This window comes from Microcaecilia unicolor, chromosome 8 (assembly GCF_901765095.1).
Source record: "Microcaecilia unicolor chromosome 8, aMicUni1.1, whole genome shotgun sequence".
In the NCBI taxonomy this organism is placed as follows: Eukaryota; Metazoa; Chordata; class Amphibia; order Gymnophiona; family Siphonopidae; genus Microcaecilia; species Microcaecilia unicolor.
Genome location: NC_044038.1, coordinates 177,813,274 through 177,825,734, shown reverse-complemented (window position 1 = coordinate 177,825,734; position 12,461 = coordinate 177,813,274).

Below are 12,461 nucleotides of genomic sequence, written 5' to 3'. Positions count from 1 at the left end.
GTAATTTTATTTACTCAGTTTCATTGATCCACCTCATCAAGACAATAACACCCAATGTATGTGCAATGCCCACTTTCTAGAATGATGGCAGTTCCATTTGCACATGCAACAATTCAATAATTGGCTATTAATTGAGATAACAGCTGATTATTGGCTAGAATTGGCTTAATTGCTGCTAATTAGCACTAATTAGCTGTTCTGCATGCAGCTGTCCTTAGTATTCTATGTTAAATTCCAGAACATGCAACTTCAAGTAGGGAGGAGCATGAGCGGGTCAGGGGTGTGTCAGACAGTTAGACGCAGGGGTTATAGAATATTATCATTTACGCATCTAACTGCCAGCAGTCGGGCACCAGCACTTATATCAGCCTTTGAGCTGGCATCTAATGTTAGCTGCATAGATGTGGGTTTCTGCTAGTATTCTACCATTATAAAATGCATGCTCAGCACTTAAACTTCAGCACCATTTATTCAATTTCCCCCCTAGATGCACTGGTCAGTTCTTACAAAAGATATGCAAAATCTTAACCGCTTTCATAAGGAACCTCCATACATTTATTCCCTGCTGAGTCACTTTCAGCGACCTGACCTTGCCTTTCCCTTTGCACGCTAAATATCCCCCATGCTAGCTGACCGTATGATCCCTCCCTTCATGGCATCTACTGCTCACTGAAGATTAACCAACATACAGCTCCTTAATCTTTGCTGAATTTGGGCCAAGCACCCCTTTTTGGCCTGTGACCAGCCCTCTGAAAATTAACCCTCTCAGTTATATAGATTCTCCATCTCAGCTAAATTTTATTTATTTATTTATTTATTTATTAGGATTTATTTACCGCCTTTTTGAAGGAATTCACTCAAGGTGGTGTACAGTAAGAATAGATCAAATATGAGCAATAGGCAATCACAGCAGTAAAAATATTCCAATAACAATACAAAGTATGGCATGGTTACTACTTACAATATCAACACAATACGAACAAACTTTTTAATTGATAGTGAAGGGTAAAGCAAAGATGTAACATATAGGTAGGTAAGAAAGTAGGAAGAGTTAGATAGTAAGGTGATTAATTTAAAGAAAGTTGCACATGATTGCAAACAGATTTTCCGCAGGTCACAGCTCAAATCTTACACTTGATTTTAGTCAAAAAGAGGCTGAGAAGTGAAGCCTTATTGTACTGAGATCCCACTAAAGTTTAAGATTAATAACTTATGAAAACTCACCGCCACCCCATCACCACAACCATCACTCATCATGGCTTTCCCTCAGTCCTTTTCTATTGCACTTGTTTATTTAAAAGCATATAATATACCACTCTTAATTTTAACAAAAAATAAACCCAGGGTGGTTTGCAGTCTCATTCAGGGAGAAAACAAAGACAAAGTCATATGAAGGCTACACATAATAAAGGATTATATTATTCAAAACACATTAGGCTGGTAATATACTGGTAGACATGGAGGGGCATAATCAAAAGGGGTGCCCATGTTTTCCTGAGGACGTCCTTGCAGGAGGTCCTGGCGAAGGGGTAGGGAAATTCGTATTATCAAATCAAGATGGACGTCCATCTTTTGTTTCGATAATACAGTCAGGGATGCCCAAATCTTGACATTTAGGTCGTCCCTAGAGATGATCATCCTTAGACTTGGTCATTTCTGATTTTCGGCGATAATGGAAACTAAGGACGCCCATCTCAGAAACGACCAAATGCAAGCCCTTTGGTCATTGGAGGAGCCAGCATTCATAGTGCACTGGTCCCCCTGACATGCTAGGACACCAACCGGGCACCCTAGGGGGCACTGCAGTGGACTTCAGAAAAGCTCCCAGGTACATAGCTCCCTTACCTTGGGTGCTGAGCCCCATAAAACCCACTCCCCACAACTGTACACCACTACCATAGCCCTTATGGGTGAAGGGGGGCACCTAGATGTGGGTACAGTGGGTTTCTGGTGGGTTTTGAAGGGCTCACATTTACCACCACAAGTGTAACAGGTAGAGGGGAGATGGCCTGGGTCCGCCTGCCTGAAGTGCACTGCACCCACTAAAACTGCTCCAGGGACCTGCATACTGCTGTCATGGAGCTGGGTATGATATTTGAGGCTGGCAAAAAATATTTAAAAAATATTTTTTGAGTGTGGGAGGGGGTTAGTGACCACTGGGGGAGTAAGGGGAGGACATCCCCAATTCCCTCTGGTGGTCATCTGGTCAGTTCCAGCACCTTTTTGTGGCTTGGTCGTAAGAAAAAAAGGACCAGGTAAAGTCGTCCAAGTGTTTGTCAGGGATGCCCTTTTTTTTCCATTATGGGTCGAGGACGCCCATGTGTTAGGCATGCCAAAGTCCCACCTTTGCTACGCCTCCAACACATCCCCGGGAACTTTGGTCATCCCCGCAACAGAAAGCAGTTGGGGAAGCCCAAAATCGGCTTTCAATTATGCCAATTTGGGTGACCTTGTGAGAAGGATGCCCATCTTGCGATTTGAGTCGAAAGATGGGCGTCCTTCTCTTTTGAAAAGAAGCCTGATGGTAACTTCACCTGCCAATGCCAACACATTAAGCAAATGTCTGGGCAATCGACCAAGTTTTGACACTCTTCTTAAAGTTTTCAGGGAACCTTCTGTCTTGAAATCATATTGTGAACAATTCCAAAGATTTGGGATCATATCCTTCTGGTTCCCTCTTTTGACTCATTTTAGCAAGAGGAAATAATACCTTCAACTGGTTCTGAGAAGACCACAATGTCCTCGAAGAACAGTAGGGTAGGACTTATGATTCCAGATTAAAGGGGACTGGTCTCCCCATGTAACAAACTTTGAATGTAAGCTGCAAGATCTTAAATGTATAGCTAATACAGGAAACCAGTCTTCAAGTCTTTGCTTAAAGCCCACCTCTTCAATGCTGCGTTCGGCACCTAACCCTTACCGTTCAGTGAATCCAGACTGCCCCAATTTGACTGCTCCTATCGGACCGACCGTTCACTTGTCTATTAGATTGTAAGCTCTTTGAGCAGGGACTGTCTCTCTTTGTTAAATTGTACAGCGCTGCCTAACCCTAGTAGCGCTCTAGAAATGTTACGTAGTAGTAGTAATCTGTGATTAAAACACATTAAAAAAACAACAACAACTCCTAACAAACAGAACCTGATAGTTCTCTGAAGGATCCACAATCTGCAGTCGGAGCTTCAGATCTTATGTCACATGCCCCTTCTCTCTGCAGTAAAAGTGCCGATGTTCTGCATGTCCCTGGTGCACTTTGACCTCAGACCTATTTCGGCTTTATTTGACCCAAAAAGGCCCTCCTTGTTTGCTGGTTTTCCCAATGACTGTGGTTATCTAATAATTCCGGAAACACATAGCAATTCGCACTCAGAATAGTTCAGCTGAAAATACTGCTGGCAGAATCCCTTCTGGCTTCTCCAGAACATGGGATGTTAGCATCACCCCTGATGCTGCAGGACCTTTTGCTTTTTTCACTAATAATTTTAGCCTCGTTCTAGACTTGCTACCAGTTTATTGCACTTCAGCCCCTTTTACGTTCCCCAGCAAGGCAGTTCTTGCACAGGGAAGAAAAATGTTTACTGTGTATAACAGTTTCCCAAGCCTGTCATGGGGACTGGGACCCCACAGCCTATCCACAAGGAATATGAATGAGATAAATTAGCAAATACTGAGTTCCAATGTATACAGATTTCTCGTGTATATTTCTTATGGATATCCTGAAACTTACCAATTCACTGTCCTAACAAGTTGTAAAACAATAATCTCACCATGAATCCTAATTAGGCACCCCAAGTATATCAGTGCAATGTTGTGTTTTATAACATATTCATGCTTAATGAGTAAAAAAAACTTATTTGATGAAAAAATGGGAGGAAAAACCTCATACAACTATGTCTGCACACCGGTTCCTCAGAACCAAACTGTACACATAGCACATCAGGAGCACGCAACTTAACCAGCTGTCGGACATCCAGGACAAATCTGGGAAGCCCTGGTCTATAAAAAGAATCCCCTAACACTAAAACATTTGCTTCTAGTGTAGCTTTTCGATTATGCATTTTCCAGCTGGTAATTTTACTGAAAATTTGAGATTCATTCAGGAACCTCAGGCCATTCAATCATCCCATGTTACCCCAAGAGAACAAATTAAAAATACCAATGCTTGCTGAAACTACTGGCTAACTCATTGATCCTACACGCAAGACTTTTATCTAGTTTGGCAGAAATGCTGTTTCGGAAGCCTGTTACAAGAAAATTAAAATATTTACAGCAAATATAAATGAGTTTGAAGCCTTTGTAATTCAAAGGTCAGCCCTTTGGTTCAGCCTTTTTTTTTCTTGATTCTCCCTCCCTGTGCTGCTGGTCTTATTCCCATCCTCTCTGTTTATAGCTAGTCTAAATCTCCCCAAAAGTCTGATTCACCACAGGGGACAGACAGGAGACAGCTTGCTTTGCAGCACAGAATTTTTAAAGAACATAACTGAACACCTCCTTCCCCGTAACAACTATGCAGCCTTCCCATGTCTGTTCCTGCCACTCTGAATGTTAACTCTTCTAAGAAACCATAATGGTGACGTGTCATTGGCCCTAGATACCCAGAAATAAAAGATCAGCAAACAAACTGTAGGTGAGGCCTTGTTAGTGCACTAACTTAATACATGTGCAATCTCTATTTCAGCACTGACCTGAGGAAGATAGCGCAATCACAGCATGTATTATGTTAGTCCAATTTTTAACAAAAATGATTATCATCTGTACGATAAATTGTTAAACTTCTGAGGGGGAGGGGGTTAGTGCTGTATATGGATATGCAACCCTATCTCAAATTACACTGATAAACTGATAGCAAACTCAGCCCCCCTTCCAGCTGTGGTCGTTAGGTATCAGACAACTGGCTGCTCCATGACCATCACTGCACTGCCCTGTTGACTGCATGATGTTTAACTCACACTGACACAAATTTCACTTCTAACATGCAAAGTGACAGCAATTCAGCTAACCCACCATGAAGTAACCATCAGTGCAAACTAGAACAACAGGGTCAATATGAGATGGTTTTTACCAGCTTGCAGCACCTCTCTGTGTAACTCAAAAGGGAATTTGGGGTAATTTATTAAGCCTGGGGATTTAGCACGTTCAAGTAAATCCCAAGGACTCTTTTGCGCTTGTAATTAGTTCTGTGGACTAATTCTAACCTTTTTCTACGTAACAACCACTTACCAGCACAGCAGAATAGTCCCGCCTGCTTCCCCTACCCTGAGGAATATTACAACCATCTAGACATACTTAGGAAATATGAAAATGTTTTTAGACTATTCCAGGGTATATCATTAGAGCCTGTGATATTCCTGGCCATCTCCATTCAGTTATGCAGCTGTAATTTGGCAGAAGAGAGACACATTGGACTTAAATACCTCGCATGTAAAGGAAACCCCTTTTAAGTTAGCACGTAACATAATGCTTCCTGGACATGAAGACATGTCACTCTAAATGTGTCACTCTAAAGCATATATTAAGGTGATCGTGCTTTTCTTGGCTAAAATTGCATGTATTGATCAGAATATCCCCTCTTACTATTTTATTTATTCATTCATGACATTTATACCCCACATTAGCCGGAAATGGACTCAAGTTCAACGTGGCTTATGAACAAACAATAAAGTGAATAAAACATAATAATGTACAGAATATAACACAAATTACAATAAGTTCAAGAAGCAAATTAATACTCAATGACAAATAATTAAGGGTGGATAGGTGAGAGCATAATTAGGCAGGACAAGATGGGAAACGAGATTTAGAAAAACTTCAACCCTTGATATGCCAAATGTATGTATCTGTCCATCCACCATGGGCTCAGGACAGCTCATTATAGCAATTAAAGTCAACAGTCCAAAAATGGCACATTCCTGTTGTTCCTTTTCATGATAATTAAGTTTCTTGCTGAAACGTGACACCAGCACTGGCCAACTCTAGGGCTGGGAAGTTCAGTTCTTTATCAATAAAGATATTTGCTAATAACCAGGTGATAACCTGTGTACCATCTCGTGGTTTAATAATATGTCCTGGTCTCGACTCCAGTTCTCTCTCTCTCTCTCTCTCTCTCTCTCTCTCCAGTTAGCTGGATTAAATTCACAACCCACTCACACAGTTGACAAAGATTAAGAGCTTCAGAGAGCCATAATATCTATTTGTAAACATTTGTCATAAGTATTGCACTACTTAGATTAAGCCTATATCAGAAAATTGATTGTGTTCTGCTCTTCTTATAATGATTCCAGGCAAATCAAAAGAATAGTAAAAGCCATCTGAAGATTCACTGCACCCTGCTATGGGAAAGACTAGCTACAATTATTTGAGTAAACCTATATCTTGCTTTTTTATGTGAAAAAGTCGTATTTGTCCCCTCTCTCAATTGCATTTGTCTGCACTTGTGGGAAGGGGTTTGGCTGCATTACACAGTTCAGGACTAGGCTGGGTCTTAGAGGGGTTGGAGTGGAGGGTCAGGATTCTTTTAAATCATTGATTGTTACATATTCTATCAAGTCCTGTAAAGTAACATTTAAATGTAATTGGTTACAGAGAAAGATCTGTTTTAAGGCTTCTGTGAAGGCTTCAATGTTTCACGCTGCCCCCCCCTCCCCCGAATTCACCATGCACTATATGACCCATTATATCAGGAGCGTTGGATCCCCAGTACTCAAACGCAGCGTGTAAGCTCCTCAGGAAAGGAACATAGTACTGAAATTACACACATCAAGTCTGTTCTTATTATTAAACAGCAAAGTGCTTAGTTTTATCTAAATCAAATAAGACATTTTTCTAGGGTAACTATACTTAGAATATTTTAAACAACCTTCTTGCAGGGTAACTGAAAACAATACTTTCTATTTCACTTTGCTCCTCTCCTAATTAGCAGAACCGCTTTGCAATGAGACCTAATTAGCTGAATTGCTTTGCAACCATCAAACTGTACCATCATATACTATGAATTAGTATTATCTCGATTCACTCTTTGTCAGTTTTCTGGTTGACCTACAGTGCCCAGCGCTAGTCTTGCTGCAAGGACCATGCCACTGCTTGCCCCGTCTACCTCCCATGAAAGCTCCTTCTACAAAGTTAAATCATCATGAAATAACTTAATTATCACGCTCTTGGCTAATACTGTTTCCTCCTTCTCACAATAACACTGTAAACCTGAAATTTTTCACCCGTTTTCACACTTACCCACTCCGCCGCGTATCCCTTTCTTCCTGCCTGCTCCTGTAGGGACCCTCTCATCTTCCCCTTGCATGGTTCTTATTCCACTTTGCTGTTGACCTGCCGGATCTGGTTGAAAACTGCAGACTTTCTCTCCTCCGACCCCTTATTTTTTTGTTACCCCTCCCCAAGTTTTTTTCTTCCTGGGGGGAAAGTGATGGTGGATCTTGTTAATTGCGAATAAATATTTATTGAAAAATATAGCAACGGTTAACTGCGATTGTTCCCATACAGCTTCCAGTTACTCACAAGCATTTTCAAAAAGAAACCCTTTCTCTGGAGATGTTCCTGTCCTGCACAAGACGGTCATGGAGTCTCTCTCCGAAGGAGAACTGTTCCCTATTTTTTTTTTAAGCATGTATTCATTCTTCCCTCATACTCTCTTTTGAACGAGTCCAAATTCGCTTTTCGTTGCTGGTCATTAGCAGTTTCAAGGCAGGCAGTAACTGTGACTGTTTGGCGCCCCCTAGTGGTTTTGATTGTTGGGTTTCTAAATACTTTACATAGCACATTTTGACTGGCACGGGATTTGCTGTTGCCATCTCTCTGTCCTACACGGCAGGTCCTTTCTTTCCTTAGCTTTTTGGTCTGTTCCCAAGGGCAATTCTTATGCTCTTATGTAATCATTCACACCTGAAGATTTTGTTTCCCTTCTCTTACTTCAGACATCTATCTCTTCACCCTCTTATTGCCAACATATATATTTTATCTGCAGAAGAAGGTTTCAGAAGAGGACTATAAAGTCCAGCTGACTATCAGGGAAATTATGATCTGGCTCAAACTGTTTCATGTAATAATGGTTCATGTAAAAGACAAAGGGAAGGAGGTGAAATGTCTGTCGGTCAAGCATGCTGCCACTTACTACTACTACTACTTATCATTTCTATAGCGCTACTAGACGTACGCAGCGCTGTATACTTGAACATGAAGAGACAGTCCCTGCTCGACAGAGCTTACAATCTAATTAGGACAGACAAACAGGACAAACAAGAGATAAGGGAATATTAAACTGAGGATGATAAAATAAGGGTTCTGAACAAGTGAATAAGGGTTAGGAGTTAAAAGCAGCATCAAAAAGGTGGGCTTTTAACTTAGATTTGAAGATGGCCAGAGATGGAGCTTGACATACCGGCTCAGGAAGTCTATTCCAGGCATATGGTGCAGCAAGATAAAAGGAACGGAGTCTAGAGTTAGCGGTGGAGGAGAAGGGTGCAGAGAAGAGAGATTTACCCAGTGAACGGAGTTCCCAGGGAAGAATGTAGGTTGCAGTGGTGTAGCTATGTGGGACCAGAGGGGGCCTGGGCCCCCATAGATTTGGCCCTGGCCCCCCTGCCGACGATCCCTTGAACCCCTCTCCCGCCACCAACCCTCCCCCGCCGTCGCCACCCGCCCCCGCATCAGATACCTTGTTTGCCGGCGGGGGTCCCCGAACCCCGCCAGCCGAAGAGAGTCTTCTTCAGAGCCAGAGTAGCGCCTTCATTCAATGAAGTTCCTGGTGCGATCAGCTGTTTCAACGCCTTACGTTCTGCACCGTGCATGTAGCCTCGTGCAGGACGTAAGGCGTCAAAACAGCTGATCGCACCAGGAACTTCGTTGAACGAAGGCACTACTCCGGCTCTGAAGAAGACTCTCTTCGGTTGGTGGGGTTCGGGGACCCCCGCCAGCAAACAAGGTATCTGATGCGGTGGCGGGGCAGGCGGCGATGGCGGGGGAAGGTTGGTGGCGGGAGGGGGGTTCAAGGGGGTCGTCGGCAGGCTGGCAGGGGGTCCAATGTGGCGGTGGCGGCGACTCAGGGGGGCGGCTAAACAGAGCCCCCCACCTCGGACTCTAGCCCCCCCTCCTGGTGAGGTCTGGCTACTCCTCTGGCAGGGAGAGATGAGAGTGGATGCACTTATAAGTCAATAAGAGGAGTTTGAACTGTATGCAGAAACGGATAGGAAGCCAGTGCTACTTAGGGTCTCACTGTGTCAAAATGTGTCAGCTGAAGGCTCACCTATCCACCCTCCCCCTAACTTTGACCACATTTCCACCTTCCCTGGAATGGAGCATGTCTCTACTGTATGTATAACTTATTTATTTTATTTAGATTTTGCTCACACATTTTTCAGTAGTAGCTCAAGGTGAGTTACATTCAGGTACTCTGGATATTTCTCTGTCCCAGGAGGGCTCACAATCTAAGTTTGTACCTGAGGCAATGGAGGGTTAAGTGACTTGCCCAAGATAAGGAGCAGCAGTGGGATTTGAACACCACCTCTGTATTGCAAGACCAGTGCTCTAACCACTAGGCCACTCCTCCACTCTAGAATTGGAAGAGCATATCTGAACACAATGAACTCAGGGGCCATTTTACTGAAGGGTTGCCACCTGGCAACCCCGAACTACTGCTGGCCCAATGCGGCCACTGGCGTAGTTCCACTATGAGCATGTGCCATTTCTGGAACTACAGAAAATAATTCTGTAATTTCTACTGTGGTGCTAAGCTGGTGGTAATCGAGAAGCACCGCGTGCTGCCCGGTTACTGCCAGGTTACCGTGGGAGCCCTTACTGCCACCTTACTTTCCCCCCCCCCCCCCCGTATGGCCACACGCATGACCATATCTTTTTTAGGGGTTTTTTACCCGCTGCAGTAAAAAGAACCCTGGCAATCGGTAAGAATGGCCCCTGTTGCTACTGCAGGGCCCTTTTTACTGCACCTTGGTAAAAGGACCCTTCAAAATTATTCCAAAATGGCAAAATGCTTAGATCTGCATTTAACTTTGTCAGTAATAATAAGGATAATAATTCTGTGCTGCCCCCCCCCCCCCCCTTCCCTTGGTGCCCTTTTTATTTTGCTTAATGATTAATCCAGGGCTGATTTCTTCCCTCTCTATGGGGATCACTTTCCTTATTTCTGATTCTCTCTTGTGGTTGGACAAGATCACCAGGAAGTAAACCTAGGGGCACACCTATCCAGCCAGGTTTTAAGGATTACCATAATGAATTTGCATGATAGATTTGCAGACAATGGGTCTTCAGGATATGCAAATTCAGATTCATTGTGGCAATCCTGAACACTTGACTGGCTAGGTTTGCCTTATGGAGAGGGCTGAGAAGCAAAGCGTTCAAAGAGAAATACTTCCTGCAGAGAACTTGCTTGAGGAAGATGCAGGGAGAACACCAGAAATAAAGGGATTTTACTTTTAAAAAATAATATCACTGACATCCTACAAAAAAAAAATTGAAGCTGTTCGCTGGTCTGTTTTGGTTATTACTCAAATTGATAGACCAATAAAGTCAACTAATTTTTCATCTGTCTCTCTTCCTGTCCACTCATACCTTCATCACCCATTTCTCAGATTGGTTTATGGAAGATAATTAAAGGGTTTCTCATAAGTTACTACAACAATTATAGAACATTCACATTCCAAATATCCATTTATTTAGATCCTGGTTTCATAGTCTTGACTCTTCGCCTGCCCTCCACTGCTGTACGGCTTGGTTGCTGTGAAACCAAGGGAATGTCATTTATCATACTGGGTGTCGCGTCCCGCGCCCCTACCTGTGCTCCTGCTGCGGGGAGCGGGAGCCAGCGGCTTCCGCAGCAAAGAGGATGGCCAGAAGGGTCCCACGTAGGAGCCGGCGCTGCCACGGGACTGGCAGGTCAGGCCAGGACCGGCGGCCGTCGACGGCGCACGCCGGCCTCGGGGGGAAGGGAGATCGGGACGAGGTTCGCGCTGCCCAAGATGGCGGCGCCGGAGCCAACGTCTTCTCCGTTCCAGAGCCGGGGGGCTCTGGAACTCCGCCTACCTTGCCCCGGATTGGAGGAACAGAACGATGACGCCGCCTGGAGTTCGGGCAGAGCCAATCCAAGGGGCTCTGCTGACTCCCAGGTCCGGATTGGATAGTCTCTTCCTGAGGGCAGGGTGGCGCGATATTTAAACCCAGAACCTAGCTGGTGTCTTTGCTTCCGGTTCTGTTCCCAAAGCCCGTGCAGCGGGTCGCGTTGCATCTTTTGCGTATTCCAGAGACTGTGCTAACCTTGACCACAGATTGCTAGCCGTCATCCAGAGACTGTGCTATCCTTGACCACAGATTGCTAGCCGTATTCCAGAGACTGTGCTATCCTTGACCACAGATTGCTAGCCGGTATCCAGAGACTGTGCTAACCTTGACCACAGATTGCTAGCCGGTATCCAGAGACTGTGCTAACCTTGACCACATATTGCTAGCCGTCATCCAGAGACTGTGCTATCCTTGACCACAGATTGCCAGCCCTTATCCAGAGACTGTGTCTGCTGGCCGCAACTCCCGACCCTAGCCAGGTCAGCCGTCCACCCCGCGGTTCCAGCAGTCCTGCTGACTGCCTGCAGCTGGGGGCTCAACCTCCGGTGAACGGCGGTCGCCGCGGGTGAAGATTGGGGTGCACGGCTGTCCTCTGAGGTCTCTCGGCCTCACGGGACCTAAGGGCTCACCACGTGAGGACAAGACAGGACCACGTGAGGACAAGACAGGAACCGGAAGCCATGAGCTCGCCTACGCAGCCTGATCTACGGGACCTGGCTAAGGTACTTCAGCAGCAGCAGGAGCAGCTGAACGCCCTGTCGGGGGCACTCCAGAACGTGTGTTCTCAGCTTTCGTCGCTCCAGGTACAGAACCAGGCCGCTGCGGTCCAGGGGGCCGCAGCGGCTCCCCGTCCGGGAGGGTTCCGTGCGGGACCTCGGTTCCCTGAGCCGGCACGGTATGATGGGGCCCCCGGAGGCTGCCGGGGTTTCCTCAATCAGTGCAACTTAGCCTTCCGGATGCAACCGGAGGCATTTTTATCAGACCAGACTAAAGTGGGATATGTTGTTTCCCTATGCAAGGACAAGGCCCTGGCATGGGCGTCTCCATTGTGGGAGCAGCAGGACCCCCTCATGGACGATTATGCAGAATTTCAGCGCCGTTTCCGCATGGTGTTCGACCTCCCAGGCAGGCCGTCTTCTGTGGCGTCTGAATTGCTGCGGATTCAACAGGGCAAAGGGATGGTGGCCGATTATGCCATTCGTTTCCGGACCCTAGCTACTGAACTGCGTTGGAATCAGGAGTCCCTTGCGGCAATCTTTCTGGAGGGATTGCAAGAGCGAATCAAGGACGAGTTGGCAGGACGGGAGGTTCCGGGACAGCTGGATGCCCTGATTTCGCTCTGTATTCGAGTGGATACCCGGTTCCAGGAGAGAGCTAGAGCC